Source organism: Bombus pascuorum, chromosome 15 (assembly GCF_905332965.1).
Source record: "Bombus pascuorum chromosome 15, iyBomPasc1.1, whole genome shotgun sequence".
In the NCBI taxonomy this organism is placed as follows: domain Eukaryota; kingdom Metazoa; phylum Arthropoda; class Insecta; order Hymenoptera; family Apidae; genus Bombus; species Bombus pascuorum.
In genome coordinates this window covers 4,078,595-4,102,304 of record NC_083502.1, presented here as the reverse complement: position 1 = coordinate 4,102,304, position 23,710 = coordinate 4,078,595, and the positions used below count along the sequence as shown (strand labels likewise).

The window sequence follows — 23,710 nt, the reverse complement described above, 5'->3', positions numbered from 1 at the left end:
CGAAATATATACCAAAGAAGTTAGGAACAGTAAATGAATTCTACGTTATTCTCGTATAGCTTAAGCTAAGCCACGTGTACTTGCTACAGTAGCCGACACACGCGCCACTTGTCTTATATATATCAGAAGATTCATGGTAACCCATGTAAGACCCAGCGAATACTTTTATCCTTTTGGCAGTGTAATGAAATGAAAAGATCGAAATGAATGATTTACAATGAAGTATGATCATTATTATTTCTTTGTTCTTATGATTATTCCATTTTTTATATCGTATAGAAAAGATGAAAATTAAAAATTGCATTATAATTAAACTACAAATTCAAACTGCAAATTCAAACTACAAAATTCACTATACTATATAGCTCGGGGTTACACCGTGAAAGGATTAATAATTCTGTAAGAGAGATAGCCTAGAGTCCCTAGGAAATTTTTAGTTACGATAATCCTATCCACCTCACCCAAATATCTCAACTTACTTCTCAGTATACACAGTTACTAAATAACTACGTATATCTCGAACTTTGTTTCTTTTCTAACCGTATTAGTTTCATTAACTTAAACCGTAAAATGGTTTTTAGTAATTTTTTGGTATTGTAGTTGGCGGGACACGTTTATGGGGCAATCGAAACATTGTCTCTTTAATGTACAGACGCACAATACAGCCGTGTCTCGGGCTTCCAAGGCAAATGGTTCGAAAGTTTCGAGATTCCATCGGAATGAAATATCGTTCTCGCTTTGGCTGTAAGCCACTTTTGTACAGAAAGGAGGGGCAAAGGGAAGGGAGGGAGGTGGGCGTATATATCAGCAACAGAGGAGTCTTGCTCTTATCCAAAACTTTTCTGTTCGTAAGTTTGCGCGTGGCAGCGACAGTTATCGTCGTGTACCGAGACCTTCTATTTTTCATATTTCCTCGCCTTTAAATCCCTGCCATCGTAAAAGCTTCCCCTCCACCACCGCGCGCCCCGGCAAATGGGTCAAAGACGACGTCGCGGGAATTATTTTCCGCGAAACATCCCGGGCATTCTTGCGCTCGAGATCTCTCGATTATAAGCTAGGGGAACTTGGGTAACTAGTCGTTTTTTTTTTTTTTTTTTTTTTTTTTTTTTTTGCAACGCATTTAGCCTGAGAACATGGAGCGGATTTGAACGTTTGAGAGTCTCGGTTTGGAAACATAGAAACTAGGGAAATAGGGAAAATAGAAACATTTGCAAATATGCAACTTACAATGTCGTTTACGTTCTTGAAATTCTTTTCATTTAAACTTTTAAGCTTTCGACATGATCAATTTAAATTTTCTAATTTCTGAGAATTTCCTGACAATTTCAATTTTCAAATTTGAGTTTATAAACTTTCGAGATTGAAAGTTGAAGTTTTCAACATTTCTAAATTAAAAAGTTGAATTTCTAGTGTCTCGAAATCCTAAAATATCGTATCTTAAACATCAAATTTTCATTGTTAACTTTTGAAAATATTTTTCAATTTAAATCTAATAATTTCGGAATTTTACAAGATTTTTAATCGTATAATAATAATAATGTTAGATTTCCTATACAATTTATCTCAAGTTTTTTATTTCGCAATTGAAATTCGTAAGTTTAAGAAATCAAGAGATACGAATGATATCTAAAATTTACAATGCTCCATCTATGATAGCGAGGAAGAGATAGAGAAACAGAGATGCCGTGTTTGAAATTCCAGCAGACAAACAGCGAAGTCGGAGTCATCCGGAATAGCAAATACGATGATTCACAGTGGCGGGAAGCGTTCGTGATCAGTGATCATTAGAGAAAAGGTCGTCGCCGAACGTGATGAAAATTTTTCGCTAACGAAGTCGTGAGTGTTTGATAACGTGACTCGTAATGTTTCGAAATAATTGAACAGAAGCTAATACGTTGCTCCAAGCCATCGGGGAATCGCGTTTCTGGATAATGCAAGGAGATAAAACATACATAGTCGTAACCAAGCAACACATACTTAAACCTAGCTTAATACCATAATACACTTTAATAATGGCTAAGGCTCCACTACTTTAGTATTTTTAGGTTATCACACCGCTCTACCACTATAATCAATAACATATTTCAAGCATGATAATATTAGATGAACAAATCTTGTCTTAACATTATATGAAGCGACACTAGCGTCACACGAGTGTTAATTTATAATTACCGTATATAATATAGTATACACATTCGTCTATACAATTATGTATTTGTAGGAAATTTAAAAATGCAGAAACGCAAAAATATATGAAATATCCAAAGTACGGTACTTATTAAGATATTTCAGTGGATGAAATGAATCTGTGCCGAGATTTCGTTTGTTTAATTACGTTTATAAAAATCTACGGCGTACTCGTTATAATATTCAGTTATGTTCGTAATAGTAGGAATTTAGAGAAATATTTACGATATATTTATCTTCTATTTTTACATTTTTTAAATATTCCAAGCTGTTGAATTTTCTTCCGAACATAACCTAACCTATATGTTATTAATTTTGTTAAATTAATCCTTTATCGATTCCTAAGGCTAGCTGATCTTCATGAAGATAATTAATTTTTAATTAATTCGAAATTGCTTTTCAAGAATCTCATGGATATTAATTTCAGCAGGAATACTTCTCGTACGTTATTCGTGTTATGTTTTCGCCCGATATAGTAGGAAAGTTACTGTTTTATCGACAGGAATGGTTCCCCTCGAGAGGTCAATGAAAAACGTCGTCTAAAAATTCGGGAACGCTATTAATGGAAAAATATTGGTTAATCGATGCCAAAAGGATTGATGTACGTCGACTCGACGTCTAGTCTGTCGGTACTTTGGCACTCTTCACCGGCGCAGACGCTTAACGTGACCGTCTGCCAAGTTTCTTGATTGCCGTAAATCATCGGAATCCTGTGTTTAATGTTTAGACATCCGGTCTCTTGGAATACATTGTTCTGGTTATCGTTCATGTACACCTTCGATTGAAAAAACTTTCTTATCCTTTTTCTGTTCATTTTCAATTACGTGCGTCTTCCAAGATTCAACTAATATGTTTTATATACAACATTTCAAAGTTTCATTAACACTACAGTAAAATACCACTTTACTGATTACTTTTAGTAGATTACTAGTCAGATATGGAAACAATTTGGAAGTGTATATAAGTATAGTTATAAAAGTTACAAAGTATTTATTGCAAATTTGATACAAATTTAATATAAGAAACATATTGCAATATTATTATATAAGATATTTATTGTAAATATATATGTTGTACAAAATTATTATACAGCATAAATAGCCACCTTAAACACGTAATAACTGCTACAGATAATTCTACCGGAATATTGAAATTTATTAATACAATAAATAATTGATTGTATAAATATCTTTACGTTAAATATCTTATAGCTTCCATTAAATTGGCACATATGAAATGTGGATTCTTGCAAGTTTCAATTTGGCGATTCTGTGTCATCTAAGTTTTGCATTAAGCAATCAAAATATTCATGTGACTTTGTTAGATGAATTTCAATTTGAAAAAAGGAAGATGAAAATTTCTGGAAACAAATTTAGCATTCGAGGCGGGCTAATGATTTTTTCTGTTCCATCTAGACGATATTTTAACTCATAAATTGTTAAAAAAAAAAACTATAACGGTTCCATCCTAAGAATCGTTGAATTCTAAAACTGGTAATTTTTATAAATTCGGAATAATGAAACTAAATAAGCGTCGAGAAAGTGCATTGAATTATGTGGAAATTGCTTTCATTAAATGTTTCATATGAACCTAACCTAATATGTACATATTACACACGAACGTTATAATGTGTACATTTCATTTTAAAAAACTTTTCATACGATGTGTATGTACATTTTCAAATTGGTTTCAGATTTGCCCGACATAATTATAATCGTGCCTCGTTGCAGTGCTAATGAAATTTCAAAATGTTTCCTACATAGTCCATAACGCATATAGTATATTTGTAAAAGGTTTCCGAGTTTCTACATTATTCGAATACTTTCGTAATTACATGTGAACTAGTACTATTCGATCAGGAATGTCCGATATTCAGTTAGGTTCGTCGTAGGTTGACTGTGTATCCTAGATGAAAAGTTAATCGAGCTTGCACGTGAGTAGCTTGTGAAACGCGCCATAGTGGTCGCTTAAATCGCGCGAAGGCGCTTGACGAACTACTGCCACGCAATAGCTAGGTTCGTACTACTGAGAAACTTCCACCCTTCCCATACGTGTTTCAGACCAGTAGATGTTACACTATACTGTATATTACATTCTGCTATCTAGATGTGTTACTCATATTTCACGCTATCCCTAACCTCAATAGGACTGCTACTGGGATTTTTCTAAATAAATAACGAAAATATATAATTCCAAAGCTGCTATATCATTCGTTGAAGCCATAAATTCCAGCAGAGCACATATCCATCCATAAATATTTGGAAAAAATCTTGCTGTCCCTAACCTTAATATGATAGTTACTAGGGCCTCCTTCCGAATAAATAACGAAAATATTTAATTTTAAATTGAATCCGCTTATCAGTATTTTAATAAAGTCAGTCTTTTTTTGTTTATCTTCTTGAAATTCCTTTATTCATTATTAATCTTGTTAGTTTTTCGTATCAACATACGTACATCTCATTATATTCATATTTTTAACATTATTAGATAACCGCATTTTTTTGCAAAGAAGTACCTTTTCGAATTCATGATTTCAATTACGAGGTAGAATTACATGAATATAATTTTACGTAATAATTTCAGGTAATTTTAGTTTATAAAAGTTATTAACCTTCTATATACTGTATCTAAATTATTAGATATAAAGTGGATATAATTTTATTGAAAACAAGATTGGGAGTCCATTAGGTAAATGTAGGGATCGGTGACATAATTGTTTCAGTGATATAGTGCGACCCAGTTTTACGGGGCACCGTATATATAGCCGACCTTCGTTCCCTCATTTGCTTATTGGCAAGGGTATTTTAAACGCGATGTCAATGAATGATCAATAAGCGAAATGTTAGTGATTATAATCGGCCGACGGGCAGAATTTCTAATATACTCGGAAGAAGCCGTGTAATTACCTGACTCAGATGTTTTCAAGGTTTCCTCAGTTCGTTGAAACGATTACGCCAAGATGGGAGAAAAATTCTATCAGTTTCCCTTATCGTTCAATTTTATCTCGTTTCTCGATATAACCTCAAATTCAATCCAGCCAATTTTTCTGTAAAATAACATACGGACAAATTGTAACCTGTAACTAAGTTATACGTAATATATTTCGCAGTTAAAAATAAAATTAATCATTTTCTAAAATATACATATATCATTATTATATGGAGATCTATACGTTACCAATTTATAAAAGGAATTTGTTAAAATCAAAGGTAGGTAACTAGGGTTTTCTCATCTATAAGTACTTACACTTTAAGTATTTAATTTAAACCACGGTGTTCTAGTTTTTCAAATCTTTTAGAATCACTTTTTAAAGTCTTCCTAACCTCTTTGACAATGTACTCTAACGTTCAAATTTTTCAAATTCTGTTTAACCTTTCACATTAGTTTCTCTATAAAATTGCCATTTCTATGTCTGATGTATCCATCTAATGTATCCATCTAACGTATCCGAAAAAATACGAGACGGATATCATTTTACTTGACTCTCTATGACGTAGCGTAGCTTTGAAGTTATATACCGATACATCAGTTTTCCTTCCATCTAATTTCATCTTTAGCTACATTCGTACCCCATTGTGACTCCAAGGTTATTTTATTATTTTAAGGCTATTTTCTTCGTAATAAAATCTCCGAAAATTGTAAACTCATTGATCATATATATTTGGAGGCCGATATTTGTTGGTTTCAGTTTACATGTGTTTATTTAAACTCATAAAAACATTTCTAGTTATAGAAGGCTTACCCCCTATATGAAAATGTAACGACGCAGTCGCAAGGCTTGATTAAAAATCATGGTATTGAATGAAGCACAGATTCGTGGAATAACCGACTAGAACACACAATGTCGTTGAAAAATGGGTCGTGAAAGACAGCGCAAAAATAATTTCAGCTATCGATCCCTATCAACTATGTGCACGCGTTAAGGACACTAGTGCAGCCCGAAGAGGCCTCGAGATGTATTGGAAATTGCACTTTAGAGTTTGTTGTTTGTCTCTCTCTCTCTCTCTCTCTTTCTCTCTATCTATCTATTTATCTATCTATCTTTTCACACGGTGCTGTGAGTAACGTAAACCCGGCGTTTCTCGAGTTCCTTTGTTCCATGGATCACTTAAAGAGAGGATGACGAAAAGTTCACCCTGTTTACCGACGGAGTATCGACTCCTTTCAAACAAAAAGCTATCGTTTTAACGTTTTATCGAATACGCCTAATTGCACCTACTTTAATAGAGTTTATTGTATAGTCCTAGTAATTTTACGTGAAAATGGAATGAAAGATATGGATTATATGTTTTAGAATTACATATATTATCGTGCATAAGTATGTGGATACTTGGTGCAATCCAATTGAGATTTTTATTACATTTTCAACATTACGATAGAAAAATGTTTTCCTATTTTTAATTTTTTACTTCTTATCGTAAGTGGGACCAAGTGTTCTGCTAAATTGAAGGTAAACAAAGAATGTACCTGTATCAATCAAGTTCCATATTCATCTCTAATAAACAGCTGACACTTCATAAAATCTATATAACTTTTAGAATGTAGTTGGAAACATATTTCAGTTATTCTAAGATCTCAACATTGAACGAATACACTAAATCACTTATCTAAGTGTTTTCATAGAAACCATTTTAATTCACCTCCAGTTATTGCTTTTTTATTTATATTAATTAATATCAACTATTTTAATTAATATTTGAGGTATATTTTATATATTATCAATTATTCGAAAATGTCCGAATACTTACGCACGGTAGTGTAGATGCAAACATTGGATAATTTTGAAGATATAAATTATTGAAGACTTACATATCAGCGATACGAACATAAGGAGGACAAGAACCATCTTGTCTTCCACGTTTCTGTGGCTCCACTATCGCATCCGGATTCGTACATAACCTATTCTATGGAAGTCTAACAAAGCGAAATCAAGGACGCCGCTTATTATTACTAAGGGCTTCGATACCGATCAATACCGCATAATCCAGTAGCGTATAACGTTTATCTGCTCTCGACAGAGAGCACAAGTGGTATTCAACAACTTTTTTGTTCCGACAAGAGTGTATTCCTGTCCTAAAATTTCGCACTTTTACGCCATTTTGGAATTATCCATTAACCTCAGAGAGCTGAGTTGTGACGTAGTTAACTTAAGATTCTATATCATAATGACAAATAGAGGTTATATATTGTATGTACATTTGTTTTATTGCAATTTATTAATTCGAAATCTCAGATATTTTTAGTTGATTAGAAATTTTAGGTTACTAATTTAAAAGTCGAATCATCGTACTTAAAATCAGAGAATCAGGTATCTAGATACCTATTTTTATATTTTTTTGAAAGATATCTCAAGCCAAAATATACAACATGAATGAACGCAAAATTTTTATTTAATATCATTCATTTATTACAAGTCATTATGAAATCATATAAATAAGAATTGGAAATTTAGATATTAAAATTTGTTAGAATTTTCTATTACGAAAATATGTGTCCAAAAATAGGAATCTTAAAGCAATTTTGCAATATTTTTGCAAGAATATAGAAAGTTGTTAAAGAAAGGATAGAAGTTAGTGTACGGGTGAGGTTAAGTCGTCGCAGTTGTGACCGATTTTTCGATACACAGCTGTGTAGAGACTCGTCGAAAAAAGAAATCCATGCTAATTCAATATTCATTACAAACGGGGTATTTTAGGATACAATATCCGATAGTCCGGAGTAATTGCAGGTCCAAGGCGTGTCAAATTATTTATTGCATTCGTGTAGCGATATGTTAGTGTCATATAGGCCGGCTACAGTCGCGCATGCTTCTACACTCGCTTAGAAAATGAAGTGTAACATCGTGGCACAGGAAGATTCACGGAACTTCTGTATTGTTTGTCTGTAGATCGATTCCCAAAGAATGTCCCTCAAGTTGAGTTAATTTAGCCGAAGAACTATGACTAAAAAAATAACTAGGGGAAAAAGAGAAAAGAATTTTTTTCGTTTGTTTGATACACTGGAAATTGCACATCAGTTTCTAGTGAATATTGTACTAAACTTACAAGATGACAATAAATTATGTCCTACAGGAATATTGTAACCAGAGCAGACGCAATAAATATTACCAGGGAATTTCTGATATTCTCTAGACTCCCGAAAATCCTTTCTTGCAAATGAATTCCTGCTTCCAGCAAATTCTTGCTAAACTTTACCTACTTAATATAATATATGACGTTAACTTCTGGAAACAATTAATTACGATAGGAAATTCTTTTATTGTGTATTTAGATAACGTATAGGTTATCAGAAATTTTGTTAGATCACGATACCTCGAATAACAGCACCAATTTACGTCATATCGGCTCGATTTCTCGTTGGAGAGTGCTCTTTTCCAAGAAATCCCCTCTTATCGAATCTCTGCAATTCTATATCGATATCAGTATTATCTATCGGTTACTCTTAAAAAAGCGATTGATGTTCCAGTGTATATTTTTAAAGTAACCTTGCCTTTTAAATTACTTTTTTAACTTCAAAGTTGCTGATAATTACTTTAGAAGCATAATGTCGCAATTCTATAGTCTATATTTCTTAATGTAAATTATTAATATTTAGGGTTATTTAATTTTATTTTGTATTTTACGTTTTTTATGCTAGCAATAAAATTAACTTAAAGTTCCTAAACGAAGTAATTTGGCCCTAAATTATTACGCTCTCTCGTGATCCAATGACATCAATCAAGAATTAAACATTAAAATAAGACACGAGTTCTTATACAATATTTTTTTCATTTGAATTATAACAGTAGTGGCCTCTGTCATGGTTCTGACGTATCAGAATAGTCTAGCATATCCCTAGCATAGTTACGAAGCATAACTGATCCAGGACCTGTCCGTCGAGCCGCAGTGACATCTCACGTGATCAAAAGAGAGGTTCCTGGACCGTAGCAATCCTTTATCCTTAGATCGATGCGTATTTCTGCATGATCTGAAAAAGGACAAAGAATTGTCGCCGGGTGATTGAATAGAGGGCCCGCGTGTCGGACGCTTTTAATTTCCTGTTCATTGACGTCTGATGTGAATTAACCTTATTGGCAGTTTAACGGTTTATTTAGCTTTCTGGTTCTAATCTTAACCGGCGCATTAAATCGTGCATAATGGTGTCACGATTGTTACGTTCGTTGTAACACTTTCGCTGCGCGATGTCCGGTACACTTGACGCCTCTGAGTATTTATACACAGAATATGGCGGACAAGAGAAGGAAAGAGATAGAGAGAAGGTGGATGGATGGGCTATATGGATGGCTTCAATAGGATGTGTTCCATCGAGTACGATATTGAATTAATATTATTCATTAGCGTGGTGACGCAGGAGATTCTTGTTAACCCTGGATTGCTTAACTGGGTTACAACAAACGTGGATACAGGACAATTAACAATTAATTGTCGCCGTCAGACGTGCTTCTACTGTTATTATTCCCATATGCGTCGTATCAAGCATTACCTTCTAATATTTGAACAAAGAGAGAACGTTCATTTTGTTAGGTTACGAAATGATCGATATTGAAATGATTGGGTTGGGAAATGATTCTTTTCCTCGATGAAGAGAAGGTTTCCTTAGTGGTGTATTGAAAGTCCTGGGGATAATTCCTATTCATTGAAGTATTCTTGTTATTCACAATTCTATCACAACCGTGTACGCATATTTCACATGCGGTCATTAACAAAAGTTTTCATCTTATAAAATGGATATATATACGTTAAAATAAAATGTTATAGGATTCCGCTGCAAAGTATATTATGCTAACCCAATTAGGAGCTGTTTTATTACTTTATAGCGTCTAAATAAAAATGCCCTTCTGAAGTAAGTGACTGTAGTATATTAACACTAATCTATATGTTATAAAATCCTACTATACAATTAGTTTATATTATATTGAATCCACTAAGACCTGTTTCATTATTTATAGGTTAAGAAGTACACTTAAATAAAAATAGCCTTGATATAAAGTGCATATCATTAGAAATTTGTATATGTTATCATCATTGTATTATCCTACAAAAAATTATTAAGTCGAGATACTTTTACAGAGAAATAATAAAATATAAGGAATAATATTTTAATAGAAAATATTGTTAGGAAAATTACATACAACGAAATTCAGAAGATAATCCCGTAAGAAATGTGTCCATGACTATCTCGTTAGATTTCTTGTCATGAAACCCGAGATGGACTATGGTTGAATTCAGCCAAACTTGAAAGTCCGGCTTTTTGTCGTAGATGATAATACGAGCTACGTATCGATCCCAAGATTCGTGACGTAATAACACCGTGTGCGTCACGATTCAGGAATACGAGATATCCTGGTTGGTCGATGTTTCCAGGTTCGTGTTTTTGCACATAACAGGGAGATATTCACTTTATTTGCATTTACAGTGTGTCACTTTGTCCTACAAATGAATCACTATTGGCTGTCGCTACGGGTCAATATTAACTGGTATAAAGTTAGCTGAAAATTCGAACGATAGTCGATAAACTACAGTTAATTTCCTTGATAATTCTGAACATAGTCATAGGTCAACTATATAAAAAACTTATTATATGATTATAAACTGTTGTCGAATGTCGCGTTCAGGAAATCTTTAGGTTAGGAATGGTTTCTCGCAGAATCAGAAAAGCAGATATTCAAGTATGTATTGATAATTCTAAATAAAAATATGTATTTATAAATAAAAACTCTTAAGAAATTGAATTCATTATATTAAATATAAAGCGTTAACGAATGTCGTGCTCAAGAAATACTTTAGGTTAAGAATTTGGGATTCGTTCGAGATTCAAACGAACAAATATTTGAACGTGTAAAAAAATGAAGATAATTTGAGAATATTAAAAATTTGTGAAATCGTAATGGTTAATTTGAGATTCGAAATTTCGAAGTGGATATTTTGCAACGATTTTTTCGAATCGTCGAGAAATATTCTAATTTGAAGAGGGGATATTCGAACGGGTATCGGAATTTTATTTACGCTCGAGTGATGTCAAGGAACGTTTGTTTTCCCAATAATTAAATAACTATGAGGTGCGTATCGGGCCACAAATTGTTAATTTCGCAACAATTTACCACGCGGAGGATGTTTTTCTGCCCACGACCATAAGTAGGACCGATTTTGGGCGTGGATGAGTGTGGGCGATGATTCAAACGTTAGGGCGACTGGATAAAAATAAACATCCCGCCTAATCTAAAGAAATTTTTGAATACTTTGCGTTGCCTTTCAGCATTTTGTCAGAATATTTCCAATAATATGTTTTCATAAAAAGAATAATAATTTCAACATATGATTATATCACATGTGGCGAGAATAGAACTAGGCCAAATCTGACTTATTCTAATGCATACATATTATTACTTATTTGTTACGTTATTATTAATTATCACTATTGCTTAGTAATTGCACAATTGTTATTTTATGAACTTCCTTTTGTCCGCCATTGTAAAGTAAAACTAAAACTTTCTAGCTACCCTATATAATTTAATTAATATAGTATATTCCATTTTTTCTGGTTTAAATACATGCGTCTAAAGATCCAACAGGAGCAGGACGTTCTCTTAAACGCGTAACGCTATCAGCTGCTATCCTTGATGGTAGGATTTTCGTGAGATTTCGTACGAAATCGTGTAACTTCGGTTTCCTCCTATGTTGCGTGTCCGAACCTGCACAGGCATAGGTGACGCACAGTTCTGTGTCACACTTCCAGGCTTCCAGTTATCCCCTTTGAACAACTGTTAGATATCTCTGCAGGTCGAAATTGCATCGTAGGACGTGTAGATTAGGCAAGCAGCCGAGAAAGGTTAAGGGAGAGGGCGGGATCGTCGGCTGGTCTTGGATATCGTCGTAGAACTACAGCGGAGCGAAGGGATGCGAAGCGATAAACTTTCCTGCCATAGATACCGGACTTCCGATCGTTTCTTTGAAATAGGATCGAGAGAACGTTAGAGCGGAATAATTTGATTAAAATGCCTGAATACACGCGAGCGAACTCGTTCGGTAGTTGTGTTGCACTAACGGACTAACGTGTTTATTGCCGCTCGGGATACCCTCGGACCAGCAAAATAACCAATCCTTGCTTCATTTTTGTAAATAATATGCAAGAACACATCTTTCAAATTTGAATCCATTCTGTTGAATGTTTCAAAAAATGTTTTCGTAGATACTCTATATGTATTTTCTGATAGTAGGAATATAATTTAAAGATACTAGTTTCAATTTTGAACTTCTGGTTCGTAAGACACTTCGATTTACACGTGCACTGGACAAATTTACCAAGTGATAAATCACAGCATCGAGTTTGTAGATAAGCGATGTTAGGTTATAGTGTTATATCCAATTTCTGTTAGAATAGGCCTGGTTTAGATTTGTGAATAGATCTTTTTCAATTTTAGTTTAGTCTTTTTCCCTCTACTCGTCCAGTGCTACCGATCTTTAGCTCAGATTTGGTTAGATTAAGTTAAGACTAATTTGGTTTAGATTTACCAAACTCCTTTAATTCAAAATTAAATTTTTAGTTTAGATCAGGTTAAGGTAGGTTAGGATTACTTTAGATTTATGAAGCTTGTTTAACTGAAATGTATATACGTATATACTATTTTTAGATTCTGATCACCGAATATTTCTAAAAAGAGATAAAAATTAGTGGAAAATTACTAACGTCTTAACGCGATATTTAACCAACTTGTAACCCGATATAGAACGGTTGTTTCAAACATTGAATATGCATCTGTCTACGCCTACGTGTAAAAACAATGACGATAGTGCCTAGCCAAGCCTGTTAGATTCTGCGATAGGAATTCTTTCGGTTACGCATTCAGTGGCGCGCGACTCATGCTAACACTATACACGGTGTATGTACATTGAAAATTGTAAATGTCGATTGTTCGTTGGTATTCCTTTAAAGCGCATGTCCCTTCTACCGACATATATCCATCTCTCTCTTTAGCTCCAGCTCCTTTCAACGTTCTCCAAATATGTTCCTCCCTTATCTCCACAGCGCGAGTCAATATTTGCTGTGCACTTAAATGACGCGTGGTGGGAGTAGCAACTATCTCGTCGACCAACGGATTTTCCATTAATAATGTACATTAATGAGATCGAAACAATTAGTCAGTCGGTTGTTGAATTATGATTAATGAGAAAGCGAGGGAGAAATTTTAATATTCCTTTCTTTTTCGATTCATGTATTTAATTACTGGAATTACTAACTTAATGATATTAGTTACCACTTTAGTTTAGTCAATCTAAATAAAAAATAAATTTCAACCGTCCTTTCCTTTTCAATTTATTTAGTTACTTGAACTACTAGCTGGTAAGAATACTAGTTTAGTTTAATCTATTTAAGTAAAGTAAATTCTCTTTCCTTTCTTTTCCAATATGTTTAGTTATCGATAAGCATACTAGCTACTGATTTATTTTATTTACCTGGTATTTATTTAATCGCTATAGGAAACTGTTATGTACATACTGCACATATGTGTTACATAATACACTTCGAAATTTTATTATCGCTACAATGAAACATGACTGTAATGATTGTATTGGTAAAGTTTAAAGATTATATCGGTAAGATTATATCGGAGTCCGTGTACTTTCATAAGACTGTGTACACGAATGCTTACTTTCGATTATGTGCAAAATTAAATTAATTTATTAAAATTATACGTAAAAAGAAGAAAGTAATATTGTATATATAAAAAAAGAGAGTCAGAAACGAAGAATAAAAGAAAGTATACGAGGTTAGTTTCGATGTTTATTCTCTCGATAAAAGAAATATTCCGTAAAAAAAAAAATGTTACCCTACGCATTTTTATCCGAATCTCGCGAGCAATTTCGTCTACTAATTTTTTTCACAGGTTCGACTAGTGCATAAGCTATTACTTCACAGCTGTGTATGTGTAAAACATCCACATAAATAAACGCAGTGGAGGAATAGTGAAGGCATAATAGCGGTCGTGCGGAGTCTATATATAATGCTCGGTCACGAGCATGCCTTCGTTCACCGTTTCCACGAAGGCGTTGCGTTTAGCGTGACGAATACTGATTAGCAATGTAACATCACAATGTCGCTGTGTTCATGTTGCATGAAGATCTCTTTCCAATTATGACGCTCGTTACAAAGAATCTGTCGTGTTATTGTTGTTCCCTCGTGAATCACGATCTCTGCACACGTGTATATGTATGTACCGGGGCACTGTGTGCTCTTGTGTTTTTCATTTTCTCCGTGTGGCGCCAGTATCGAATCAAATCGCTGAAGGTTCCTAAATTTTGGTATATCTCGCGTAGGATTCTCTGTATCGTTTTACCGAAGGCAGATCCCGATTTAGTGGGAGGGACCAAGTTGAAATTGCTGCCATTTAACGGTGGATTCCGCGAATTGTCATTTTACTGCTGTCGTATAGCAAGGGATCTGCTTTTTCAATTCTTTTTTCTCTTGCCAATTCGCAAACACTGGCCAGTAACAGACTTATTGTAGTTGATCACTAGATTTTAATACAAATCCATTATTTTATACATATTTTATAAATTTTATATTATTTTATACTATATTGAAATTGTGTCGCAGATTTTTTTTTATTTACATAATATTACTTCTCCGGGATACATGGTGGTTTACATGTACATTGCTCTTCTATATACACGTATATATATATATATATATATATATATATATATATATATATATATATATATATATATAATTTTTCATATTATGCGCATTCTGTGCAATTTTGCACTCTTTAATGTGCCATAAAAATCCGCGGTCTAATTATTATTATTTTATATTTATATCGAGCAACGTTTAACGATCATTCGCATACAACAATTTTAATGAGAGATTTATCGAAGCTTGTCTTTAAAAAATGCTATGATATCTCTCTTGTCGAGAACATATCAATTAGATCAATCAATTGTTACTATTTATTCTGTTGGCGAACGTGATTCGAGACAACAGGAAAGAGAGTAGTATATTCTCCTTATCGCGCGATGTCAAATTTGAAAATGTGTACACGAGATAAAAAAAAGAAAGAAATTTTTCACATAGCCGAGCATTCATCGTAAACGAAGTTCCGCCACGTAGACATTTTTGTGGAAATCAGTACTATAATAAAAAGATTTGTACGACTCCTTTTATCTAACGTTTTATTACTTTATTTCCATCTACATTGACGTAATTCTGAACACTATCTCGGACGTTGCTCTCCCTTTGTGATCCCTAGTTCAAGCGCTACGTTGCTCAAAATAATTGGGTCATCACCTGATCGTGCCATTTTAGCAACAGAAAGCCCAACATTCCGTATAAGATATATCACTATACTGTCATAGTTACATTACCCTATATAACTCACGGTAATATATCATGTTGAACGTTCAATTTTTTACATACGATCAGTCCACTGGCGTGATATTCAAATTCTACGTTATATCTTCATAGCTCTATTGTAAAATAAAGCAACCCAATTCTAACCTAAAAGTAAAGGTCGTATGTTTGATATTCCTTTCATTTTCTTATATAACTACAGATTGCTTGTACTGTCTAATAACTGGTAATGATGATACGAATTGCAAGGAGTCGATTCTTCATACAACCTAACCCTATCGTAAAATAAGAAAAATAAAATTAAGTTAAAAATGAAGTTCGTTTATCTGATATTCTCAGTATACTTGACAAATCTTCAAAACTCGATTCTTTCGGAAACATGTCGTTGTATGAAAAGTTTCATTCTACGTTATCGACCTTTTTTTCACGTAAAATCACCTCTTTGTCGACCGTACTATGGTTACTGGAACACCCTGCGTTTACCAAAAAATATGTCGGTCATTTATTCCGTATCGCAATGGGAGTCACGTGACAGAGGTCGGTCCGAGGAGATCAGATCAATAAATTCATTCAAGTCACGCGGTGTTCGCCTAACTTTTTCTCCCTATAACGCGCCGACAGCAGCACTGCGACGATTTCCCACGAAAGTACGAAATTCGAGCTAAATTCTCTTATGTCAGACGCTCTGTACATGTTTAATCGGTCTCACACCCCTCGCCTCCTTCACCTCGTACGTCTACGTTCACACAAAATGGCAGACAAAAATATTCATACGATTGGAATCTGGAAATAAAAAGAAAAATATTTTCTTTGTTATTAAATATACTTAAATGTGTGTAATTATATATTGTACAGAAACAGTTGCAGTAATAAATGTATACGAACAAAGATGAATTCGCAAATACAATAAAATACTTTCAAAGATTTGAAAAATATGGAACTTGGGATTTCGCTAAAATCTTATTGCTCTAATAATGCGAATCTGTTGAAGATTTTTAAGATGGCAGTATATATGTCTAAAACGTGTTTGCTTTATGATATAGAGTTACAATAAACTGAACAAAAGTAATGTCTCTTTCAAATCATATATTTAAAATAAAAGTAAAAGTATTTATGTTCAGAAATTCAGCTAGCTCATATTTAGTCTCTAGTCTGTTTTCGGGTCATCTCTTCTACTGTATAAATATTTCTATCTCAATAATCAAATAAATTAATTAACAGTTTATTCCTATACATTTATTACTGGAAGTATCTGAATGTCATGACATATATTCGATTATGTTTAATAATATTTAATAATGTTTAATGATATAAGAAATATTTTTTTATTTTTACATTTCAACTGTATTATTTAATACTTTTGTCTCTCACTGTATAACCAGTGTGTGTGTGTGTTCCTGTTGCTTTCGCCTGCCGCCGCCGCGCCGCCCCTCGTCTACTCGATTGACGTCATTATACGACGGCGTGAAGCACATTAGCGTCATGAAACGTTTACACGATACTTTACTTCGACACGTTATCAATCCTGCCGGTTTACATCGGTCTAGGCCCCAATATCTTAAAATCTGTCAGGCTAATTATCGGCGGCTGGCTGCGAGAAGGTCATCATCACCTCTCTACTTTTAGTTACTGCCACCACTACTTCTTTTTCTCCCCACCACACCATTGCGTGGTGCTAGTGTCGCCATTGAGTGGCGCGCACAACCAACTAGCCGTCTGTAAATTTTTTTTCTTTCATAGTCGCGTTTCGCGAATTCGTTCACCCGGCGGAATTATAGACGCGAACCGTGCTTCTCGCGGAAGACAATCCTCTATAGAAGTTGCTCGTTGACCCTCGTGTGTCTCGTCCTACCGGCCTTGGGTTTATAAATATTCGGTCCAGTGTGAACGTGTGCGTATGTCTGTGCAGTTCGTTGTCAGTGTCGAAGATATGCGCTCGGCTTTCTTCGTAAGTACGCTTTCTGATATAATAGCCGGAATTCCAAAAGTTTAATGAAATACTTGTAGAATACTTGTAGAGCTTTTATAAATATATATTTCTTGTGTTATAGGGAACATTTTGAATTTTCACTAGCGCAAGAGTGAGACTCGTCTGTTACTGTTATATTGGTAACGTTTGAAATAAATCTAAAAATGTACATAAGTGCTACAAGACATATAACGATACAAGCGGAAGTATTTAAACAGTTTAATCCATGGTATTAATGAGTCTCCAATATTCAGCATCTTTAATAGACTGCGAATTTTTATGCATTTATGGGATAATTATAAATGCAAAAATGCACATAGTACGTATAATATGCGAATATACATAAACGTCCTACACCTGTTACAATATTCAGTAGGTAAAACAAATTTCTGCTAAGATTCTGTTGATCTGTTTGTCTTTATAAAAATATGAATTTGCATAAATATGTGCAATTTATTTAATATAGAATATATTTAAACGTTAATTGGAGTCGCTGCGTCAGCAATTATTCAGAGTAATTTAGAATAAAATTATTTTATTTTAGAGAATTTTGTATCAATTTATATTTTGTATTTTACGTCACAGAGACATTTTATTCTGTAAAATATACGATAAAAATTAAAGTTAAATATATTGTAAATTGTTAGCAATTAAATATGATTCAACGATATCAGTCGAGGGCTAAAATTGTTCATGCTGTACGCTAATTTCTTACTAAATATATGTTTGCAATAAATGTCTTGTGACTTCTATGTATATGCATCGTCAGATTGATTTCAAATTTGACCACCACAATCGTGACATACATGTATATGACCAACATATTCAAAATGTTTTATATAACGCGCAATTTATTTATACAACGCGTCTTTAAGATACAGTAATGATGAATTTAAGATTAATAGCCTATATATTAATGAAAATTCGAAAAGATAGGACCAACAGGATTTCATTAATAATTGAGTCGGTGCAACCATCGAAAATCGATTGTACCGATGTCGATAATATTTAATAACCTCGTCGCTGCATTGATTCGGTTAAAATTCTGTAAAATAATACAAAGTTGAGAAATGGTGGAGAATTCTGCAAAGTTTAATGAAACGTAGACTGATGTCTTTCTCTGGTTTTTTTATATTCTACATGGCTCATCAGTCAGAAAAGCGCGAGTAATGAGATATGAAACAGTGAATGGTTTGTATGGCACTCGACAGCGCGCGCGCTCCATACGGGTAATTGCATACGAATGTACAAATGCATGCAAATCTTTCTGCGCTGTAAATCTCGCCTGTTCCGCGGGTTAATTGTCACTCTTCGCACCGGCTAAGGTCATCCCACTCTATTTCTACGTTATAGAACTTGAATCTGACCATTAGATTCATTTTTTATCTAAATTTATTTAATGAATACATGGTGACAATTATGGTCAATTCTCATTACTAGACTTATGCAGATATTTATGCGAATTAATACTTTTATGAATACAATTTTTGAAAAATGGAACTGAAGTAGAAAATTATTTCGTATACTAAATGTTGTAGAAAGTACTTTAGATGTTTTATACAGTATACAGGGTGATCCAGATAAAGTGCTACAATCTGTTTTCTTAGAAACCAACGAAGATATCAACTTTGTTTTTACTGTAATTAAATAGCCTATTGTTTTAGTGCCCAATTTATTTTTTGAGGCGAATCGTAGTCTGAAAAAAGGGGCCACTAGAGATTTTTTTTAAATGGACTGTTGCATTAATTTTTTGTGATTCAGATAGTTCTTACTAAGCTAAATAACATTTACTCGAGCGATGTTGTTTTTAATTGCCCATAGTTTCAGAATTGTGGCAAAAACTTTGTTGATATTGCGTTAAGAATACGCGTTGCTCGTACATGGGTTACATCTAAATTACTATGCTAATGAAATTTTAAGATAGTTTATGGTATAAAAACAGAAAACAATATTTCAGAATAATACACGTAACGTGAGTCATTAATAACAGTGAAATTACAGTACTAGAGTTTTTCTTCGAGAAGATAATATGGATGATAATGTTATTTAGGTTAACTCCAGTTTAGGTTATGTTTGCATCGGTAGATACATATCGATTCGATAACAGTATCGATACGTATCGGCGCGTTAGATTTTGACCGATTTGCGTTATCTGTCATTAACGTACTTTTACAATCGAGATTTTGCAATCACGAGTATCAAAATATCATCTTTGTCGCGAGTGATTTAATAGATTTACATTTTTCCATCTAGCGAAACGTTATCTCTGAAATCATGACGTAAATCGAGTAACGATCTCTTATGGTAAATTACGTGAGAAGATTAGATGAGAAATGAGAATAGAGAGAAAGATTGCATCTCTTTCTCCTCTTTCCTCGTACATTTCTTGTCGCTGACTTAAACTCACATCAAACTATCTATGTCGTTTCGTTTGACCTCGGCGAGTCAGTGTATCTAGTAAATTTGCTCGGATTCTTTGTTTCTTTTTTCAATAAAAAAAAACTAGAAATATTAATATATTTTATTTTAGCTTTGTTTCATTAGTTTCAGTTATGTAGTCTAAATTATTATGTTTCCTAAACAAGTAAGTAATCTTGCGTATTATGTGCATTTTATACAGTTTTGCAGCTTTAAATTTCCCATAAATACATAGAAATCTGCAGTACGAATGGTTACTGGGATTCCAGAGCTAATATCGAGTTTCCTATCTGTATATAGTATTAGTGTGCTGTGAATCTATGGACTTGGTTAGATAATAAGTGTATGTAATACAGTTAATATACATATATATATATTGCAGGATATAGGACGTTATAAGTGTATGTATTACAGTGCATGTAACACACTTATCCTCCGACCAAGTCCATAGATACAAAACGACAGAAATAGTACACACAGATAGGAAACTCAATACATATTAGCAAAAATATAATTGGCAACCGACACGTGCGGTCATGGCTAATCCTTGAAAGATGGAGGTATGGTGAATTCTTTAAGGGAATCCAGAAATAAGACAGAGCGTGCGTGTATGTTGTTCAGGGTGGGCAACAGTACAGTTCAAACACGTGAAAACACTAAATATACACTGATCGTCCGTGCGGTAAGTTCGCGTCGAAATAGAGCAATTTTATCCGATTCAGTGAAAACTGATCCCGTGAGGCATTATAATTAGAGGGCGAGGAGTTATTGTTGGATTTCCCGGGATTATTGATGGATCGATTCCCGTTAACGTTTCATTGATCGTATCAATATTGTTCGTATGAAAAAAGATTCACATTCTCGAAAAAGTGCATCGCGTGATACCAGAATCTCTCTCTTTTTCTCAATTATCCTCTGTGTGTGCGCTCACTAGCACATGTGTGCATGTGTGTCATTCGCTGCCGAAAGATGGTGGAGTTTCTCGTTCGAAGGTTGGTAACCCCGCGCGAATGCGCCCCTGATAGGGATAGAGCGTGAAATTAATCGTAAAACAACGCCTGAAAATAAGGGCAGTTTACCACCTTTACGCTTACTATGGCAGTAGTTAGTCTTCGCATCAAATCAGTTTCTAATTAAGGAAGCCCACCCCTGGTCACAACTCTACATCCATTGAACCTGTATAACTTATATGAGTGAAAAAGAGCGAGATTACACGATTTCTCTATAGACTTGCGTCATTAGCACACGGGTACGAGTAAAGAGAGATTTTATCGCCTAGAAAATTGCCAGGCATAATTGAAACTGCAAACGCTATAAATCGAGCAATCGGAAATTTTATACGTTAGGTTTATTGTTGGTTCGTATAATATTATTAAAATGCCATACATAACGATCGATGTAAGCTAAAATCGAGAAAAATTGAGAAATAAAATTACGATAATCTTTTAGTTCGTCAAATGATTCATGCGATATTTTTAAGGTTATATACGTATGATGATTCATGTGAATAAAAACCTGTACATTAATATAACTGTTAACGTAGGATAAAATCGGTTGAAAAATAAAATGGTAATAATTTTTGAGGTTAAGTTCGTTGATGATTCATGCAATATTTTTGAGGTGTCATATACGTACGACGATTAATATGAATTGAAATCTGTACATCAATATAACTATTAACGTAGAATAAAATTGTTGAAAAATAAAATGGCGATAATTTTTTAGATTAAGTTCCGTCGATGATTGGTGTGAAATGATCAAGACGTCGTGTACGACGATCAGTATGGATAAAAATTTATTGAAAAATAAAATTACGATAAACCCATCTCTCGAAGAATAAAAAGAATTTTCGAAAGTTCGATAACAAGAATTTCTCGGCGTTTTCTATCTCTCTCGACTCGAGTGCTCGAACGAGTACATATAAACAATGGAAGGGAATCCGCGTGAAAGTACGAAAATAGTTGGAATTGGATGGTAAAAAGAATTCCGTTTCCTCTCTCTTTAGTAACTCCCTCTTCTCCTCTTGCTTTGCCGCTCTGTTTGCCCCGTATCGACTCTCGGCTCTTCAGCTCAATCAACAATATCGACACGTACTCTCGAAATATAGAGCACAGAGAAAATATCTCTTTCCTCCACGCGGCCAAGGAAATGGCCTCTGACCGCTTCAAACAATTTCTTTTAGTTAAACGACACTCTTTAAATACGAGTGGTTATTGGGGTAGAAAAAAGAGCGTCGATTACTAAAACACGATAAACCGTGGTGGCTTTACCGCGAATGAAAAAATCGAGGCAATTATTACTTCTCGTTCGTCGAGTATCGGTATTACGTTATTCGATAATGACACCCCATTATGTTCATGAAATTTATTACATACGACTTCTGGGAAAAAGAATAAAGTAAAACGAAATTAACGAGAAATCATTTACAAGAGAAGCCTTTGAAGAAGTGAGGATTTTTAATTATCTACCTTAACGTTCTTAAGGCACAGCATAAACATAAAAAACATTGAAATATATTAATAAACAAGATGACATTATTTTTGCTTTTAAAATTAAAAGTACAAAAAGTAGAATTGGCCCAAAGACAAAGTTATGTGAGAAAGGGACCAACGAATTCATTTATAGAAATAGATATAGATCCAATAATAACATTTTGATTCTTACTATTGGTATAGAAATCCATATATACTTAGCTATTTTGTAATCCAGTTATTTTATTCACGTTTGTCTAAAAGATTTAAAAAGTCAAGAGAAAATTATGAAAATAAAGTCATTTGTAGACTGAAAAAATGTACACGATGCATATAATATGCAAAAATATATAAAATAGTTAAAGTCCAAGAGTATGTACTATTACACTTAGTTGATGAAACAAATTTCTGTTTAGATTCCATTTCCTTAATTATACTCATAAAAGTATGAAGTACTCGAAAATCTATGGTGTATATTATATCTTCGAAGATTCACAGTCGTTTCTCAAAATGTTTCATATTTCATATGAGCAAATCAATCTAATAATTTATAAACTAAACCATTTGAAATTTGTATTAAGAAAATATCGTTAGCAGTACAAAATGTACTCCTTATGATCTTCAGTAGATAAAACAGTAGTCTGTCTAGGTTTCATTTCTTAAATCATATTTATAATAATGTGAATTTGCATAAACATTCGCTGTTTAGTGATTTATCGCACAAGCAGTTTCTATAAGATACCCTTGAAGAATGCGATCATTTCGCTTAGATCATCGCGAATTTTCGTACTCTCACGATGATGTCTGTCATACAGTAGTTGTTAATAGGTATTTAAGGCTGCGGCAACTAGTTGTTTAGCGGGAGTTCGTTTGTAATAGGATGAAAATAAAGTTGTGAGTAAAAATTACGTAAACGCGATGAATGAATCAGGTTGAACTTTCCAAGTAAAAATGTGCGGCCAGGAGCGTTCAGTTGATCGCGAGACTCGTTATGTGATGTATCGGCTCTGTTGTGTTGAATTCCGCCTCGTGCGTTCCACGATATCGTAAATTACATATTGCAAAACGCTCGCGACTGTTCACATCTACGACACAGGTTACAAAGTACATATCTCGGCTTACACGAATTAATTAAGTTATTTACCAAAGTAATTCTCTATGGATCGTTTCATTTGTTAAGAAGTTTCGGTATTACATAGCAAACGTTTCGTTGGAACTAAGAGTAACTGATCCGTGAAAGAGTTAACACGTTTTCCACCGCACGCTGGTCATCGGTCACCCACGTCACTAAATTTTTTAGAATAATTAAAATGAG

General features: G+C 33.8%; 1 protein-coding gene across 23 annotated transcripts in view; it reads left to right on the top strand.

The window, feature by feature from the left end:
* Window positions 1-23,710, top strand: part of LOC132914843 (plasma membrane calcium-transporting ATPase 3) — an 89,491-nt gene that overhangs the window by 13,911 nt on the left and 51,870 nt on the right. For 2 of the 23 annotated variants that reach the window (XM_060974291.1, XM_060974289.1), the window contains exon 1: window positions 17,210-17,485. The exons of 20 other annotated variants lie outside the window; for them this stretch is intronic. The gene's annotated coding sequence lies outside the window, so the exon portion shown is untranslated. Of the gene's footprint in view, window positions 1-17,209; window positions 17,486-17,588; window positions 17,647-23,710 lie in introns of those variants that run through there. One more of the 23 variants, XM_060974292.1, reaches the window with a different exon arrangement.